At 39.4% G+C, this 19,149-nt stretch overlaps 1 protein-coding gene across 4 annotated transcripts in view; it reads right to left on the minus strand.

Annotated features, from left to right (window-relative positions):
* Nucleotides 1–19,149, minus strand: part of WSCD2 (WSC domain containing 2) — a 542,380-nt gene that overhangs the window by 267,907 nt on the left and 255,324 nt on the right. The window lies entirely within an intron of this gene.

The following is a 19,149-nucleotide window of genomic DNA, read 5'->3' on the forward strand; positions in this document are numbered from 1 at the left end:
TTCTCATCACTCTCAGGGACTCCCTACCTGCAGATCGGCAGCAAATGCTCTCCCTGGAGCACTCCTTTTCTCCTCCAGTAAAGACAAAAAAGACACTACTATTGCTCTCAATTTTAACAAATTTCATTAAACAAAAGTGCACAATCTCCTCACACAATAACTGTTTAGTATTGCTTTAAGAAAAAACTATCCATCAGTGGCCAGCGAGCATACATCCCACAAAATACATCTGGAATTCCACATCAATGGCTGTCAGCCTGTTCTGAGTGCAGGATGACGTCATGTGCTATACTCTTCCTTAAGCATTACACCCCCAATAGGCTGGGCTTCATCAGAATTTGGTTAAATAATGCTGACTTCACAAATTAGGGGTGTAAAAAAACTCTTCTACACCTAATTCAAAATGAGAACCAGTGCCTAGACTAAGACCCATGCCATATAAGATCAGACCTGCCACATCTTCTGCAACTTATTGATGGAGGGTGGAGGCAATCACAGATTTTAAAATGGGGTCTTCTGCTATCACAAATGATATATTTACATATGCAGTAATTGCAGGTGCCTACCACTATTCTTGTTCTTGCTAGAATATTTAAACTTTCCGACCTTTAAATTGATTTATTTAAATGATGATATACTCTGTCATTTTTGGCTAACAGTACTCTTTATTTCCCACTTCATCTCTGTTTTATTTTACTTTTCCAGCCACTTGCAGAAGGCAGCTTGTGTTATTATTCCCCCCAGGATTAAGAAAAAAAAACCTGGACAACTCATAATCATGCACTAATTGCTGTCATTAGCTTCATTTTGTAGGTGATTATATTAGATATGCTAATTCACTCTAGTGAAAGAGCAGGCTTCCAGAAACTGCTATCTCTGCAGGTATCACACATTATTAATGTGTTCAGTGCTCTGTTAATTCTGGCTGAATGCGTGCAGTTAGGTTAAAAAGTAAAGAACTGTATTCTTAAAAGGAAAGGCATTTGTATGTCCCTAGTTTTATCACAAATCCACAAAAGAATATAAAGGTTATCTTCATTTAAAGTAAAATTCCAGACAAACTTTTTAAAGGGAGATTGGGCCTCAGTTAGCCTCAAATCAAAAAGGAAACATATGCATATGGTTCCGATTTGTTTTGGGCATAAACAGTCATCTACAACCTTTGTGTTGCTGTGAACTGAATTGCAGGTGTGTTGTTGACACTTGAAAACAAAGAAGTTCAGTGTTACTACCCATACAACACCATATCAGCAGAGTTAACGAGTGCTTGATCCACACTTGTTTGGGAAGCAATCTTCATATTTATTAGAAAAGCCACTGTCTACAAAACCCAATAAAATTAGTTGACGCGTTTCAGCCTACAAGGCCTTAGTCATAACTACATTAAGACAAAAAAACTTTAAAATAGTACCACTAAATTCCACAAGCTCCACCCATCAATAATCTTCATTGAAAGCAATCAACAGGGCAGAAAGAAGCTATAATAACTGCAAAGTGGTTTCAGATGTGTACTGCTGATCATTGCAAACAAATTGATGCAAACAATATATTTTGAAAAATACAAAAGCAAATTAAAAAAACAGACAATCAAATAAATGACCAAGTAGATATCATACTAGGTAAGGTGACATAAATTTATAAACCAAATCACCTATAAAAAGGGAGAGAAGGCTGGGGAATGAGGGCATTTAGTGCAAATGTAAATCTAAATCCCACCTGAGGTTTAACCCATGAGGTGATCTAGTGATGAATCTAAAAATCCACCATGCCTCCCTACCCAAAAGCTTTCTCTCTTTGTCACCTCCTCTAGGTGAGCAAGATAGCCTCTCTATTCCTTTGAACCTGAATGAGGAAAGATGGCCCTGATGGCAATCTCTAACGTGACGTGTTGCATTGGAAATGTATCTGACAATGAGGTCATTAGTGTCACAATAGTGTTCCCATATTCGGGTTCTTAGGGTACGTATGCTACAACCCACATATTGTAGGCTGCACAAAATGCAAGTACTTATTTAAACTCGAAGCTTGTACCACAGTTAACATATTGTTTCAAAGTAAACTCTTCTCCTGTAGTTGTGGAGACGAAAGTTTTACCCAACATGTTTAAATGGCAGACCCTACAAGTTTTGGTGTTGCAAGGATAACTCCCAGGACATGCCAGCCAGGTGGGTTGGTATTTTTTGGTGGAGGAAAACCTATTTGAAGTATCCTATTTTGTCAGTATATAAAATAGGCAATTTCCTCTTTATTATTTTAACTGATGAGACTCTTTTGATGTCACAAAAGTAATGGGCGGGCCCATTCTCATAGTACTGGAATTAGGTTGTTTATTGTTAAATTTAGATTTAACCACTAATAATTCTCTATCCCTCACTGAGGCTCTGTCACAACCCTGTTAACAGAACTACAATAACCTCTTTCCATCAATCTTTGAGAAATGACCTCACATTCGTGTCCGAAAGCAAGCTCAGTTGAGCAGTGTTGTTGACACTGCATATGTGGTTAGAGGTACCATTCAGAATAAATGGCACTCCCACAATGTAAATACTCAGTGCATTGTGGTCCGAGGCCAAATTGTTTTTTTTTTTTTTCAATTTTGTATAGAGCGGGAAAAATTGAAACCACCTGAATTTTCATATGCCCCTTCTTCCTAAGTACTAATTACATTTTTAAATAAAGCCTTTCAGTTCCATTATTAACCTAATTTTAGACCCAGTGATAACATCTGGGGTTTCTGAGCTTTTCTATGCAATGAAAGCAGGTCACGGCTAGTGGAATGGGCCAGCAGGGTGCTATACAAAGCTGAAAGCACCACAGCACCCTGCCATAGTACTCCTCTCAAGAGCCCCCAGCCCTGATGCAAGCAGTGCACTGGCACTTGGGAGGAATGCCTGAAGGTGCCAAAATGTCAGTCTGGAGTAGTAGGCGTTTCTTGGCAAACTGTATTGGCATGCAGACCAGCCAGAGATAATGCTCATATGTGATGTTAAACCTCCATAATAACAGGAACTGAAATCAAATGAATGAAGGGGCAGACAGTAAAGCTGGGAAGAACTAGATGTTGCTTTATATTTTCCAGCCAGGAAATAAAAGGGGGGCTCTATCTGACTTTCTGTAGTAGCAGTAAAGAACAGAAGCCTCTAGGACTGCAAGACTGAAAGTATTCAATAAAAATAAATAAAACTGTGCAATGAAACAAAACTGATTGCACAGAGTCTTATTTATTATTGCATTTTTTGGCGTGGGAACACATGACAACAGCTGCAGCAATCATTTATAATTTTTATTGAATTTTGGCTCACAATGTGCATGGTAGCTTGGGAGACTCTGGTATAGTATTTAAGACTGAAAATATTGCTGGAGTTCAGCTCAAGTTTTACTGAGCCTTGCCCTTTAAATCCCCCCCACTGTACAATTTGACCACACTAACCATTTGCCCTGGCACTCTATGCATGGCCGGATATCCTGCACTGAGCTTATTCATTTTTGGTGATTTAGAAGGTGTGGCTAATAGGTGAGGTTAGTAGGGTGTTCCCAGATTTCAATTTGAGCTGGTAATGTGTAGAGAAAAGCAAGGCCAAATTAAATAGAAAATGACAACAACAAAGGGTTGATTGGAAGAAACACAGTGGGTCCTTCACTCACATTTTCCAGCCTGTAAATACTAAAGCTTAGATTAAGGGGTTCCAACAAGGTATACTGGTTTGTGAGCTGTGTAACTGCACTGAGAAAATAATACTTTTTCACGTCACTTGCTCTGACCCATTTATGATTCCCAGGGTAGTACAAATGGTGCCAGCATTATGACAGTTCATCTGTAATCAGCATGTATTGTACTAATAATTCTTTTAGAAATACATGTAAGAAATCTTTGTCCACAACTATAGAAAGAGGTTGTTTGTTCTTATTCCTCAAACACCACCAAGAAAACAGATTAAGTGGATCTTGCATGAAAATGCAAAGTCTGCTTACATTGCACATGCATGCCAAATGTCCTGGATTTTTTGGGTCTCACATCTATGTGCTCTGTCCAAAGGATACTGTATTCTGAAATCACAGCATCACCATGATTTGAGTCACTGCACCTGCCCAAAACCCCAAAAAGGGTATTACTGCAGATACCTTTCCTGCCCTGTCCTCCCTTTACTTCTGTCTTTTTCCTCCCTGTGTATCCTCCCTGGTCCATTATCCCCCCTCCTCACACACACTTTTCTCTCTTCTCTTTGTCTTCCCTCCCCCCTCTATTTCTTACCCGTCTCCCTTGTTATTTTTTTTTTTTCCTTTCTCCCATCTCCATTCTTCTCTACCCTGATCCCTATTTCCTGTTCCCTACATGCATGACTACTTTACTATACCCTCATTGTTAGAGAGAAAAGATGGAGCATACTATCCCCATTATCACAGAAAGTTTGCACAAAGTTTTGTGAACATTTTCTTTTTTGACTGCTTCGCTAGCTGTCTGCGTGCATATTTTAAAGATGATTTCCAGGCATGGTATATTTTTACACAGTTAGTCCAGCTGGGTCCAATGCAACTATGTATATACTATACCTGGCCAATCTTCCTGGAAGCTGGTAATCCATGAAGTAGACACTGTTACATCAGTGATCTCCAATTGCTTCTGGGTCCCATGATGAGTGGCTGGCCTGATGCATTGTGAACACAGGAAGTTGGTTGCTCAGCACAGGAGACACTCGGGGAATGCTTTGTATTCTCTGATCTGATTTTGAATAAAAGGCATTCTCTGATTGGATGAGGGATGTCACAATCTCCAACTCTTCTAATAAGAGAACACTTTGCACTCATTCAAAAAATGCATAGCATTCTCTGAATGGCACCATGGTTCTGCCTAGTAGGGGAGGGAACCTGATCTTTTTCTGCTGTGATTTTAGTTTCATATACAGGTCTCCACCCTACCCTCAACTGGGGACTGGACTGTGAAAGGTGAAGCAGCACACTGATAAGCTTATCTCTCAGGCATTATGCTTTATCCCCCTTTCAGCATGTTCATTTAACTCCAGCACACCTGATTTGCTCATTGTGCTGCTTCTGAAACCCCCTTCCCTTTCTGACACCTTCTGTACAAAGACTGCAAAGGCTGGTACCAAGTCAAATCCAGGTACTTACAATGCTTGTGTATCGATCTTGCCGACTTCCAAGGGCCTGATGGTGACCCCTCAGAGCCAGGGAGAACGGACATTCCTCCTCGTGGGTGCACGTTACTAGGCATAGTCACTTTTTGTAAAAATGAACAAAGAGATTTTATTTCTCTTAACAGGAATGGTGGGAGAGAGTTAGGGCACAGGACACCCTTAGAAAAGTGCAATAGCAATTAGGCAAACTCTGCAGACAAAAATAGAACTAGGCAAACAGCAATACAGGTAAAGGGCCTTTAAGCTGAATGCAGCAATCTGTAATCTTATAGCAACTGCTGTCTCCTATAGCAACAACTTCTCTCACAGTATCCTACTGTAGCGCTTCCAGTTTAACTCACAATATCCCCCTGTAGATCTTCCAGCTTAACTCACAGTATCCCACTGTAGATCCTCAAGCTCAGCTCGACATCTCTCACTAGACTTCTTGGACTCTCAACTACCTGCTGGATCCCTCGAGCTTCACCCACAGCTAAACGCTGTACTTATCTTCAAGCCTTACTTACAGCTACCCACCGTACTCCTTCAAGCTTTACTCACAGCTACCCGCTGTATTCCTGGATAAATCTCCGCTGAAGCTTTCCCACTTACTTCTCCTTCAGAACTTCATCTCTTCCAAACTCGCCTCTGGTAACAGGAGTGGTCGTCCCTCCGGCAACTGCTTCTCCTTTACCCCCGGCAGTTCTTCCCCAGGCTTCGGAACTAACCTCTGCTGCTCCTCCTTTGCAGAACCTTGAATTACTGGATAGACCTCACGTATGCCTAGCATCCAGTAGGACTCCTAGATAGGAACCCAGGCTTCAGGCCTAGCAGCCAGGAGCTGTTGGACACTCCTTCACCCAGGCTGCAGCCCCAGGCGGGAAGAACCATGATCACCTGACTCCTCCCGAATAAATAACCTATCCCAGCATGCAAAGCGGCCAAAAGAAACTCCTGCTGATTGGCTGAGACAACTTATTTACCCATCACCTGAATTCACTGTAATCCATCATCCTAATGTCAAAGGCAACAGTGCCACCTATTGACAGAAGAGAGAGACTACAAATTAAACTCAGACTTAGGACAAAAATCAGTGGATCAAAAACTACCAATTAGCCAGGCTAGTTACCACCTAGCACAACTAGATGTAGTAGCAGCCCCGTTTAGGAGCAGGGTGCTACACTTGCATTTAAAATGTACATTTAAACTAAAACTAAAAACTTTTTTTTAGTTTTGGATAGAGTGGAGAGGGATTATAACACATGCACATTTATCATTAGGACATGGAAGATGCTGTTAAGAGCTCTTTGTGCAAAAAAGTCCACCTCTTACACAGCAAAGATTAAAAACTCAAAATGGTGGGTTTTACATACTTCTACAGAAATAGCACAATCATTCCATGAATTCTATCAAACTCTTATTAGGGTAAGATATTCCCCTAGCCCATGTGACGAGGGATCCCACTTAAACAGCATAATTTCATCAAAGCTAAACTGCCTTCTCTTGAATCTGACATCACATCAGATAGAAAAATCGATGCGGTTTTGAAGGCAAAGGGCAATCAAACCAAATATTGATTTTGTATGGATTTCTCTTCTGTTCATTTACTTTCCATTTTGCTAATTGATAAAAAATAAACTTTTAACACTTCATTTACAGCATTTTTTCACACCTGCATAAAACTTTTACATAGTACTGTATGTCCAAAAGGCTAAAGTCAGAATCCCTACTTTAAATGATGCAAAGAAACACACACACACACACACTGTTTTCCTTTAGTTTTGGATAGAATGGAGAGGACTTAGAACACCTGTCGTTCTTTATTGCTGTCTGTACCCCATTCGGGAGATTCACCCTCTCTAGCTGTCCTGTTTACCATCATCATTGAGTGTGAAAGCAGAACAGAACAGGAGTAGAATATAAATACTGTATTCAAATGTAGACACTAGTTCTGGTGACAACCAGGAATCCCCTCACTTTGGAGGGATTTCTTCTACCTTCATGTTTTAGCTATAGATCAGGAAGTTTAGGAAAATCTCCTCAATGAGACACATATGGCAAAAAAAGACAAAAAAAAAACTGGCAGGAGTTATAACCCTTTCTTATTCTATTTCAAATCAAAAGGAATGTTCTACTTTAAGGCTGTATTGATGTACTGTATACAGAGCTGAATTTGCATCTTTTATAACTGTCTAGAGTTCAGCTTTAAAAGGTGTAGTCATTCTGGCTTTGGTATATAATAATTTACTGCCCTGGAACAATCTTGCAAAATAAAAGTTACAACATGTAAGGCATGACTTGCTGAATGCTTGTTATAGATTGGTGATACTCTAGGCAGCGAAGCATGAATTGAAGAGGACAGTTGCAGAGCTTGCACCTGTAAACCTTTACCAATGTGATCTCCCATAACTAATCCTTACAGGTTAACTTTAACAGAATGCAAATTGTGTAAAAGAGCAGGTGTAGGAGCACATCACTGCTTCCTCACCATGGGTGTCTATTGCAGTTACAAAGTCTTCTGACACAATAGCAAAATTAACCAAGCATTGTGAAAATACGTCCTCAGAGGAGGCAGGTTTGCTAAGAATGCTTAAGATTTAGGAATGACTTACATACCTAGGTTTCCCAACACCTGTTTGGCATTGTCATGGAATCTGAATTCCTGGCTTTTAGTTCCAGTTTAATTTGTAATGTGGAACATCTCAAATTTTTTATTCTTTTTCTGCTTACACTGTTTTTTACTCATCGTAGGAGCTGCAAAATAAATGAAGCTTTAAGATTTACAAATAAAGGACCTGGGAGAATAATGGGGCAATAGTGCAATATGTTTCTCTGTCTGTATCTTTGCTACAATAGGAAAATAAAGTATTTCATATTTAGGTGAAAGTGTCCCTGTGCTGACACTGACATGTAAACTGCCACACAATTTATGTGTTATCATAGCTGGGTTTGGGGGTTCCCAGGGCAGTCTATAGGATTGCCAAAGAAATATGCAACACTCCTGAAGAAGATCCTCCAGAGGCACCTGAACGTTTATTTAGTAAATATATTTGTTTAACCAATTTGTGAATGTATAATGCCTTTTGAGGTTCGCATGTAAAATGTCCTTTGCCATAAATTGTTTATTAACCTTGCATTCATTGAATGGGCTGCCAACACACCTAATTCCATGTCTTACTAGACCTCCTCTTTAATACATACAGTATAGTGAATGAACTTTGTCACCCCAAGGTGGGAAGTGCATTACTTGAAAAAAACAGGTGAAAACAAAAGAAGGACTGCAATATATTACTGCAAAAAGATTGTTCTAGGGTTTGGATACTCCTTGATAGGTTGGATGCCACATTTGAGGCCCTAAAAAATTTCCAGGTTGCCCAACACAATTTTACAAACTTCCATAACTAATACATGTCAGCTCTGAATAATATGCATATTAATAGAAAAAATATAAAACACCAACATTTTTAGTTTCAATCAGATATTACTTCTTAGCAATGCATGTGCTTTATTTCAGTAGCATATAAATATTTTACTGCAAAATGAAATAGTTATTAATGGTAATGTACAATCTACTATGCACATTTTATAAGTCTTTCTACTTACAAAAATAATTGGATCCTAAAATGCATTTGATCATTTTCTTTTACTGCCACAAATAATCATGTAACTGTGCCCGGATATTCACCAATACATATTTTGTCATTGTCAATGTTAAAATTACCGCAAACGGCATTAAAACCTTACATGCTTTATCCAACAGAAGAAATGTTATTTATGTATCAAAACATATGCTTTTCCATTCCTGGATTATGTTTTTGATTAAAATGATCCAGAAGTTATAATTGTTGACGACACAGCTTGGGCCTTCCTTCATATTCTAGTTGTCTCTCATTTTCGACAAAAGCTTAATTAAGGATCTGAAGAGGCGCTGAATTACTGCCAAATCAAAGTACAGCTCAAACATTCAGCATACAAAAAATGGAGCACAATCAGTCTGATAGGCAAAGACCAGTCTTTACAGAGGGAGCAATCTTCTGTTCCTACATATGATGTTCCACACTCCCAATCACCTTCTATCTCAGTGCTTGATTACATCCAGGGACAATGAAAACACCTTGGCAGCTTCTGAACTGGTCATACCAAACAGAACAGGATTTTTGGCAGCTGTTGTGTACTCTGTTAATTATGTTCTACAGCAAAAACAATCACCCTGTGCTTGATGACAACTTTCTCGCACCAATAAATAAATTACACCAGAGAATATAATAAAAGCAGCGCATTGAAAATTTCTTTTCTAGCATGTAATGGGCAGGCATTACATAAAAGTTGTACCTTCTGTAAGGACCCAGAACCATCCACCTATATTCCTTTTTAGAATGGCTACTCCTCGCTCTTTGTAGATAGCAAGGTTGCTGTCATCTTCCTGCTCGGATCAAGTGCTTTGCTGCTAAAATGTATATAAATCCTACATTTATTTTTTCATGGTTCTTTGCAATATTTCTTGTTGTATAAATTTTTGTTAAAGGGTAACTCCACTTTTGTGAGGGAAAAAATATAGCAAATAAAGAAAAAATAATATTGCGTGTACAATTGCGATGCAAGTCATATTGTAATTGAGTGTCATTAAAACCTTTCCTTTTCAATCTGCAGTAACTCTATAACTGCAATATGGCTACATGGAACTGTTCTGTACAACGAATGTGTACTGACCATTCCCAGAAACATAATTTCCTGCTTGTGTGATTGGCTCACCAATTTTTCCAGATGTCTGCCTAAGAAACAAGTCAGATTTCAGGCATCCCCTGCAACAAAATTTTTTATTTTCAGTGAGATAATTCCAAAAAGGAACATGTCTAAAGGGATGCAGGCCCAGCAGCTTCCCTCATTAGTGCTCTTCAGCTGCCACAGCTGACTGGTAATTTTGAAACCACTCCCATTAGACCTACTCAGCACAGAGGAACAGGCAAACATACATGGAATCTGCAACAAAGGTTGTTATAATCTTTGCAGTGTACATAGATCACCCAGGGGGGAATGTTTTTTTCTCAACAAAAGTGGAGTTATGCTTTAAGCAAATCATATTTGCATCAAAACAAAAAATTGTAACTGCCCTAAAAGAATCCTAAAATAAAATGGGCTAGTCTAAAATTACCTTTCTGTTCTCAAAACTAAATGTGTATAATTTCAATCCAACAAATACTCCATGTAACAGGGTCTTATAAAATGAAATTCATATGTGAGAAATAAATAAATAAATGCAATATTTTAAAAATACCAAAAAAATTGTTAAAAAAAAACATTTTTTGGCATTAAGCACATTGCACTTAATGGTGGACTGCAGAACTGCAGATGTTTTATTTATTTTCACATGGACACTAAGCACATTTTTGCTGCATGAATTTTGCGATAAATGTTTGATGCTATTTTTTACACAGTTAAGTCCATATATATTTGGACACAGGCACAATTTTAGTTTTTTTTTTCAGGGAGTTACCAAAACATATTCATATAGTTATATAATGGATATGGGCTGAAAGTGCACACTCTCAGGTTTGAGGATATGTACATCCAAATCGGAGGAAGGGTTTAGGAAAAACAGCTCTTAAGAATAGCCACCCCCTCCTTTTTCAAGGGACCATAAGTATTTGGACAATTGAATCAAAAGCTGTTTCATGGCCAGGTTTGGGCTACTACTTCATTATTTCTTCATCAATGTAGAAAGGTAAAGGGTCTGGAGTTGATTCTAAGTGTGGTATTTGCATTTGGAATCCAATGCTGTGAACATACATGTGTTCAAAGGAGCTGTCCATGCAAGTGAAACAGGCCATTGTAAGGCTTCAAAAATTAAACAAATTCATCAGAGAGATAGCAGCAACATTAGGAGTGGCCGAATCAACAGTTTGGTACATTCTGAGGAAAGAAGAACGTACTGGTGAGCTAAGCAACATAAAAAGGCCTGAACATCAACAGAAGACAACAGTGATGGATGCTCTCAAGATCCTCTCTATGGTAAAGAAAAACCCATTCACAACATCCAGACAAGTGAAGGACACTCTCCAGGAGGTGAGTGTATCATTGTCAAAGTCTACAATCAAGAGAAGACTTCACAAGAGCAAATACAAAGGGTTCACCACAAGGTGTAAAACATTCATAAGCCGGAAGAATAGAAAAGCCAGATTAGACTTTGCCAAAAAACATCTAAAAAAACCAGACCAGTTCTGGAAAAGCATTCTTTGGACAGATGAAACTAGGATTAATCTGTACCAGAATGACGGGAAGAAAAAAGTGTGGCGAAGGCTTGGAACAGCTCATAATCCAAAGTACACAACGTCATCTGTAAAACATGGTGGAGGCAGTGTGATGGCATGGGCATACATGGCTTCCAGTGGCACCGGGTCATTGGTGTTTGATGATATGACAGAAGCAGCTGGATGAATTCTGCGGTGTTTAGAGATATACTGTCGGCCCAAATTCAGCCAAATGCAGCAAAGTTGATTGGACAGCGCTTCACAGTACACATGGATAATGATCCAAAACACACTGCAAAAGAAACCCAGGAGCTTCTGAAAGAAAAGAAATGGAATATTCTGCAATGGCTGAGTCAATCACCTGATCTCAACCCAACTGAGCATGCATTTCACTTGCTGAAGGCAAAACTAAAGGCAGAAAGGCCAACTAACAAAGAACAACTGAAGACAGCTGCAGTTAGAGCCTGGCAAAGCTTAAGAAAGGAGGAAACCCAGTCTTTGGTAATTTTCCATGGGTTCCAGACTTCAGGCAGCCATTGGCAGTAAAGGATTCTCAACAAAATATTAAAAATGAACATATTATTTATGATTATATGCATTTGTTCAATTACATTTGGGGGGACTGTGTATAAAAATGGTTGCAGTTGCTAAAATTTGTACTTGATATTTATGTTCAACCCCTTGAATTAAATCTGAAAGTCTGCACTTCAAATTCATTTGGATTGTTTCGTTTTGAGTTTATTCTGGTGGCATAAAGAGCCAAAAGTATGAAATTAGTGCCTATTTCCAAATATATATGGACCTAACTGTTTATTGCATTTATTTATTTATTGAACTAAGTTAAATCTGGCATATGGAACAGTGTCCAAGAGGACACATTTACACCCAGACCCCTCATGCAAAAAAAGTCAGATGGCTCTTGGACTGCAGAGTCTGTACATGAAAGCAGAGAGACTGGAGTTTGTTCAGCAGAAGGAAAACCCTGGACAGGGCCATGTCTAAAATCAGTCCCGGACACTTCAAATGATTAGATCCAGTGCTGCTTTTTAAGATATAGGGTCCACTGAAACCTCCTCTGTAGGATTTGCATTGTCTGTTGGACATTGGCTGAGAGAACACGATATCCCACTATAGGGATGTCCTGAGAGTGAAGAACAGGGTCTAGCACGATGCAAAAGACTGGCCAAAAAGAAAGACAACAAATTTGTGAATCAAAAGGTGGCCTGTCCTGGATATTTGGCATACAATATCCATTAGCTGGTAGACACATTAGAGGAGGACAGAAATCAATTCCCGGAGGGCAAAAGAATCTCAGGATAGGTCAAGGATAGATCCTGGGGCATAACCTTGTACCAGATCTGGCAAATAGACATGGCAGGCTGCAAGGCAGGACTTGCAAGGTAAAATGAGGCCTTAGAAAGGCCTATTGGGTCTTTAAACATGAAGATATCTTCAACAGGGGCAATCAGAGTCTTGTTAAGACAGTTCACTTCCTTAGGAACTCCTTTTCCATAGGGTATTGCTGGGCAAAACTCTTATGCCCCGTACACAAGGTCGGACTTTGTTCGGACATTCCGACAACAAAATCCTAGGATTTTTTCTGACGGATGTTGGCTCAAACTTGTCTTGCATACACACGGTCACACAAAGTTGTTGGAAAATCCGATCGTTCTAAACACGGTGACGTAAAACACGTACGTCGGGACTATAAACGGGACAGTGGCCAATAGCTTTCATCTCTTTATTTATTCTGAGCATGCGTGGCACTTTGTCCGTCGGATTTGTGTACACACGATCGGAATTTCCGACAACGGATTTTGTTGTCGGAAAATTTTATATCCTGCTCTCAAACTTTGTGTGTCGGAAAATCCGATGGAAAATGTGTGATGGAGCCTACACACAGTCAGAATTTACGACAACAAGGTCCTATCACTCATTTTCCATCGGAAAATCCGACCGTGTGTACAGGGCATTAGGAGCAAAGACATTTTCTGGGTTATGCCAATCAATATAGAAGACTGGACGCAGTTTGAAAAAGTCTTAACAGGTTGGGGGGGATCTTTAGAGAACCCAAGCCAAACACTTTAGGTGTAGCTGAAACAGCTCTAAATCAGGGGATCCACCTGCAGGCTGACTCCAGTATCATACTGTAAACATTTATTGACAGACACAGTGCATCTCGGCCCCACCCCTGCTCCTCATCAAAGGATTTGGCTGACAGTAGCAGGAGCCTTTGGCTCTTGCTGCTGCCTGTGTCACCTGTGAAAGGAGGAAGAATGGACAGTGGGGCTGCTGCCAGGGACAGCACTGGATTGAGTGGTGTCAGGTAAGTGTTTGGGGCAGGGGGAGCTAAGGGGGCATGCACAGACAGATGAAGGTTTTTTACCTTAATGCAAAGTAAAAATCTTTTAGACTTTACAACCAATTTAAGGCACTGCTGCCTCTAACTGCATATCTCAGGAGAGTTGGAGTGATATTTTTGATGCCATTACTTTGTTTCTCTTTGTTGTTTTTGGACACTCTGAAATGAGGAAGCAAAATCTCTGCTTCTACCAAGATGGCGACCTTCTCAGATACAGAGCAGAACAAGGCATGGTAAATCAGTAATGGGAAAATATATCAGCTGCAGGCACCTTACAGTCAATGTTGGTGACTAGTCCTTGGCCTGCTGCCTACCTTTTTTTTAAGCACAATTTCCAGAGTTTAACTTCTGTTTTACAACTGTTTTATAACATGTCAGCAACAAAGGGATCACATTATTTTTAATGAGTTGTTCAACACAGGCTTTGTGAGAAGGACCATAAAAGCACCACAAAGTAAGAGACAGAATCTGTAGATCTAATAATAAAATATAACTGACTCAGTGTAAACACACAAATATTGAAAAGATTATACTATCTGTAAGAAAATCTCTTTTTTGTAGAAGTATCCAGCATTTTTTCCAAGGGAAAAATGACGCCATGGATAAAATTGGAACCACACCCATCTCACCCTGATTCACCAAGCACCAATAAAGTGTTGTATGTTTTCCTGTAGGCACAGACAGTGAAATATGAGAAAAGCATTTGCTTACTGTGGCTGTCCTTTGCTGTATACTCACTCTGTCTTTGAATATTACTTTGCACTTTGAAAACAGGACAAAATTAAATGCCACAATATTTTCATCTAGATTCAGTCAAGGTGCACCTTCAGTGGTCAATGCGGCTTCTTGTTTCAGTTTTGTGTTCATTTTATGGGTAATGCAACAACTATTTCCCTAAATAACAGAGTAATTCATTATTCAGCTGTCACCCAAGCAGTGTTGTGTAGCAATATGTTATACTGCATCTTCCCACCAGGCTACTTCATCACTGCCATCACCTCTCCAGCTCTACACAATTTAACTTTCTGTTTTATAGAGATGAAATTCCCTGCTGGTTTTCTTAATATTTTTTTTTTTTAACTACAAGTGGAATACTTGCAAAACAAGTTTTCAAATACCCATTATATAGGCAAAAAATACAATGTGTAAATGCATGAAAAAGATATGACTGCACAGTCAAAGTTTAAAGAATATCTGTTTAGAATATGTATGTTTAAACACTTTAATGATTATTCAGGCAAAAAGAGAGTAGGTAAAGCCTCTGAGTTTGACAGAGAATAAAGGTTCCCTGCATATATAAAACTTTGCAACAGGCAGCAACATACGTGATATTGCTCTCCTAATCCTCCTGCATCCTGCCAGAAGAAGCAGCTGCAATTTAACATTTCACCTGCAGCACCACTGAAGGTGAAACCTGTTATTATAACATGGAGTCTTTCCACAGCCAATTCTTCTCAACACTGGGTCTCTGGAGCTGCCATCTTAAATTTGGGGGCCAGCTGTGACTTCCTGAGGAATCACAGCATGCTCCCCGCTGATCATGTGTTGTAGTAAGACTGGTCCTAAAGCCTCCAGGGACATGTGTCATGTCCCAGAAAGCTGCGGTCAGGGAGGGAGACAGGATGAGCAATGTCATTCTTGCCTAGGCAAGTGAAGTGGGAGTGGCTACTTGTCAAAAAAGGCATTCAATATAATATATATAGTGGCGCTATATAGATGAAGTGCTATCTGGCGGGGTGACACTGAGACCCTGAAAATGTTTAATTGACATGTTGAATGCTTGCAGCACAGACATACAATTTAGTATATGTGTGGGAGGAAAAGCTGTCTCTTTTTTGGATACAACAATTTACATTGAACGTGGTAAAATTGAATCAGATCTATATGAATGAAATGTGTCAGGAATTCAGAAACCGGGGGTACCCTGTGAGTATTATCCAACAAGAATTTAGAAGTTTATGTCAAAGACAGGAATTGGATTGTACCTATAGAGAGAAACTGAGATGAATGTTTACCGTTTTCGTTACAATATCATGGCTATAGTTAGGATATCTTCAGTATCATTAAGAGCCACTGGCCATTGCTACAGCGTGCATACTCTGAAGTTGAAGAATTTCATGAGATACCATTGAAGACTTATCGTAGAAATAGAACATTATGAGATAGGTTAGCTTAAGATTAAAAAACAGGAGGCTAAGGCTTCTTTCTTGGGAGGAAAAAGAAATGGATGTTATCCATGCTTAAATTGTATTCAATGCAATTTGATGATGAAGGGGAGTAGCTATACCCATCCTAGTAGCAGCCTGGAACACAAGATTAAGGGATTCTATACCTGCCAATCCTCTTATGTAGTGTACATACTCATGTGTCCCTGCAGTTTAATCTATGTGGGTGAAACCACACAAAAAACAAGCAGTTCCATCAGAGGCAGACAGCCAAGTTTACTGACCACAAAACCTTTTATGGAAAATGACCACAAGGACACAGCATTAAGGTTCATGATATTACATTGGTAAAAAATGTGATAAACCTTGCGCTATACAGGTGATACCGCGCAAGGTTTATCGTGCAAAAGTTAATTTATTTCACTAATGCAACTTAAAAGGTGAAACTAATATATGAGACTCATTACATGCAAAGCAAGATAGTTAATGCCGTGATTTGTCATAATTGTGATGATTATGGCTTACAGCTCATGAAAACCCCAAATCCACAATCTCAGAAAATTAGAATATTACATGCAATCAATAAAACAAGGATTGTACATAGAACAATATCGGATCTCTGAAAAGTATAAGCATGCATATATACTCAGTACTTGGTTTGGGCCCATTTTGCAGCAATTACTGCCTCAATGTGGCGTGGCATGGAAGCTATCAGCCTGTTGCACTGCTGAGGTGTTATGGAAGACCAGGATGCCTTCAGCTCTTCTGTATTGTTCAGTCTCATGTCTCTCATCTTTCTCTTGGCAATGCCCCATAGATTCTCTATGGGGCTCAGGTCAGGCGAGTTTGCTGGCTGATCAAGCACAGTAATCCCACTGTCATTGAACCAGGTTTTGGTGCTTTAGGCACTGTGGGCAGGTGCCAAGTCCTGCTGGAAAATGAAGTCAGCATCCCCATAGAGCTCGTCTGCGGAAGGAAGCACAAAGTGCTCCAAAATCTCCTGGTAGGTGGCTGCATTGACCCTGGACTTAATGAAGCACAGTGGACCAACAACAGCAGATGACATGGCTATCCAAATCAACACAGACTGTGGAAACTTCACACTGGACTTCAAGCATCTTGCAGTGTGTGCCTCTCCATTCTTCCTCCATACTCTGCGTCTTCCAAATGAGATGCAAAATTTGCTCTCATCACAAAAGAGGACTTTTGACCACTGAACAACAGACCAGGTCTGTTTTTCTTTAACCCAGGTAGGACACATCTGACGTTGTTTGTTGTTCAGGAGTGGCTTGACAAGAGGAATATGACATTTGAAGCCCATGTGCAGGATCCGTCTGTGTGTGGTAGCTCTTGATGTACTGACTCCAGCCTCAGTCCACTCCTTGTGAAAGTCCCCAACACGCTGTGGTCATCCCTGCTGCTTGTGCACCTTTTTCTTCCACACTTTTCCCTTCCACATAACTTTCTATGAATGTGCTTTGATACAGCACTTTGGGAACATCCAACTTCTTTTGCAATTACCTTTTGAGGCTTTCCCTCCTTATGGAGGGTGTCATTGATGGTTTTCTGCACAACTGTCAGGTCAGCAGTCTTTCCCATGATTGTAATTCTCACTTAACCAGACTGGGAGACCATTTAAAGGCTCAGGAACCCTTTGCATGTGTTATGGCTTAATTAGCTGATTAGACTGGGACACTTTGAGCCTAGACTATGGCACTTTTTCACAATATTCAAATTTTCTGAGATTGTGGATTTGGAGTTTTCATGAGCTATAAGCCATAATTATCACAATTATGACAAATCACGGCTTAGACTCATTACATGCAAAGCGAGATAGTTCATCTCATATATTAGTTTCACCTTTTAAGTTGCATTAGTGAAATAAATGAACTTTTGCACAATATTCTACTTTTTCAAGTATCACCTGTAGATACAAATACAATAGTGATAAAATAAAAATGAATAACAGCTGCTCCCCTCAAAGTGCAATGAGTGCAATGAGTTCATATAATAATATTTAATTGACAATAACCTGTCATATATATTCATAACATATAATTTTTATTTTTTAATTAGTATCTGGTGTTTAATATGAATTAACAGAGACAATATTGTTATTCCGTTTTTATTGAATCTTCGTTGTAGTCACCTATTGCTGGTAACACGGGAATATGTGATTCCCCCATTGGGAGACGAGGGAGGTGGAGATTAACACACTGCGCCAATCACATCTCACGTTGGAGGTATATAATGGAAGTCTGCCAAGTGACTGGAACGCTTCCTGATGGCTTTATAAAATGAAACGTACCTCGAGGTATATTCCGCTCACGTCACTTCTGGGTTCACACTTCCGGTTTATCACTATGGCGGTGGAACGCACACCGACTATTTAGTGCAGGCCAGGCGGCTGCTGACTTCTGTCTGGTGATCTATGCTATAATTCTCAGTGCCAGACTAAGGCACCTTCAAATCTAAGCAACCAATTTGGAACCTGTTTTTATATGTTTTTTAATAAACCATATTACACTATGGTCCCTTTCCCTTTTTATTTTCAATGGGCTACCATGGTGGAGAGGGGGATTTAAATGGAAAGGTTCCCTGTTAAATCTCCTTTGATAATCAAGCAAGCTTACTGACCCACAAAATCAGCCTGGTTTGACCTTCTTTTTAGTTAAAGAGGTCATAACTGTTTGGTAAGTAGGAGATTTAACCACACTTATTGGGTCTAACCTACAAAGACACTGCATATGGTGATGGTGCATGATTTGGAACTACACTACTGAAGGACTTATTGACTTTTTGATGAATTATTATTAAAATTGATTTTATTACCATTATCAAGCATGAAGCACTTTACTATGTTTATTTAAGGACAAATGTATCCAGTAATTCGTTCATGGTAATTGGTCAATAGTTACTGGCATAGCACTTATTATTAACGTCCCCTATCACTGAACCCCTATCATGATATTACATGATACAAAGAGATAGGAGAGGTGGGAATAGGAGAGGCAGAGGGAGGTTTGGTGGATAAATCGATTAAATACATTATATCCATATGGTTTGAATAATGATTATGATTTGTATTTATTTTTGTAAGTACATTACACTGAGGATTTATGTAGCATACATTATTTCTTTTTCCTCTTGTAGGCTATGAAGGATGAATGAAATCTACAATAATGAAGTCCTGAAGGGGTTAACGCTCTTTTATATATATAGATATCTATATATATAGATAT

Source organism: Aquarana catesbeiana, linkage group LG01 (assembly GCF_042186555.1).
Source record: "Aquarana catesbeiana isolate 2022-GZ linkage group LG01, ASM4218655v1, whole genome shotgun sequence".
Lineage (NCBI taxonomy): Eukaryota > Metazoa > Chordata > Amphibia > Anura > Ranidae > Aquarana > Aquarana catesbeiana.